Genomic DNA, 1,835 nt, shown 5'->3' on the forward strand with positions numbered 1-1,835 from the left:
ACTGCAGTTATTCATCATTTATTGTTTCAGACGCCTTCATTATTTATCATTTCAGATGTCCTCTGTGGTCTCTTAGTTTTTCATTTTATTTGTTTTATATTACACGTTCAGATTATCTTTTTAAAAAATATTTTATTGTGTTTAAGGTGAAAGTCTGCACAGCAGATTAGGTTCCCATTTAACAATTTCTACACAAATTATTCAGTGATATTGGTTACATTTTTCACAATGTGTCATGATTCTCATTCATTCCATTCTGGTTGTACCATTTCCAGTACTCTAGTTTCCCTGCCTCCTTACCTTCTCATCTTTGCTTTAATTTTTGGCTATTTGGTTTCCTATCAATGATTTTGTAAAGGAGCTTATTACTCACAGGTGGTATTCTTTATTTTATGAGCCAATCTATTATTTAGTTAAAAGATGACCTCAAGGGATAATTATGGTTTAAGATTTAAAGCATATCTCAGGGCGATAGTCTCAGGAAGCCCTCCAGTCTCGACTAGTCCCGTAAGTCTCAACTTTTTAAGAATCTGAGTTCTGTTTCATGTTTTTCGCCCGTTAAAATATAAGGATCCATCTAATGTGGCCTTATCAGAACGCTTGGTGGTGGTAGCTGGGCACCAGCTAATTCTTCTGGTCTCAAGGTAGATGAGGCCATGGTTCATGTAGACTATTAGTCCAGTAGGCTATTTTCTTCCTGAGTCTTTGGTTTCCTTCTTTCTCTTGTTCCGGACAAGTAGAGACTAATCGTTGTATCTTAGACGGCCGCTTGCAAGCTTTTAAGATTCCAGACAGTATTCACCACATTGGGATGTAGAACATACACTTTATGAAGTATATTATACCAGTTAACTGAGTTGTTTCACGAGGCTATGGTCCTAAGCCATCAAACCCAGAAAACCAGTCTTGCGAGATGTTTAGTTATATCTAAGAAGTATCCGTATCTGTGTCCCCTATGTGGTTTATTTTATAACGTGATCTGTCTTATTCTGCTGCATCACCAGCTCCTGGAGGCATGACCCAGATCTACTTTCGTACCTTTCCTCCTTCTGCCCACATCCACAAGGCTTAGCGTAATGTTGGTCATGTGATAAGCACTGAATAAATACTTGTTGATTGACTTCTAAAAATTAATTTTATATCTCATTTGGAGAAAGAACTTAGAGATGTTACTTGGCTTCTGTGCTTTCAAGGTAATTGTTACCTTGATTTACATGGATTACAAGTTTGTGCCCACTCCTTAATTATGCGGTAGTCTCCTTGAGGTTAGGAATCCTTGGGTGGTGCAAACAGTTAAGCACTCAGCTACGAACCAAAAGGTTGGCGGTTTGAATCCACCCAGAGGCGCCTTGGAAGAAAGCCCTGACGATCTACTTCTGAAAGATCATGGCCATTGAAAACCCTATGGAGCACCATTCTACTCTGAAACACACGGGGTCGCCATGAGTCGGAGTCGACTCGAAGGCAACTGGTATTCCTTTGAGGTTACAGTCCAAGTTCATTTGCTTCAGTAAACATTGAGGGAGGAGCTTTAATGTAGCAGGCACTGGGTTGGGTGCTGTTATCTGGAACTCTGTGTTTCTGTCTTGTGTAGACTGCAGCAGAACTTCTTTAGAGGGGTGCTCAATGAATAACTGGTACTGATATTCAGTACATTGTAAATATGCATAACTTCCTCTCCCCTTTTTATTAACAGAGAGATTTTGTTTTGTAGCTCAGATTTTCTTTCAGTATTTAAACTGTCATTGCTATAGTAAAGGAAATGCTTAACTGCACCCATTTTGCTGGAATATTCTGATGCATCCCTTAAGGGACTCTTTACAGATGCATTTGTA

Source organism: Trichechus manatus, unplaced genomic scaffold (assembly GCF_000243295.1).
Source record: "Trichechus manatus latirostris isolate Lorelei unplaced genomic scaffold, TriManLat1.0 scaffold00028, whole genome shotgun sequence".
NCBI lineage: Eukaryota > Metazoa > Chordata > Mammalia > Sirenia > Trichechidae > Trichechus > Trichechus manatus.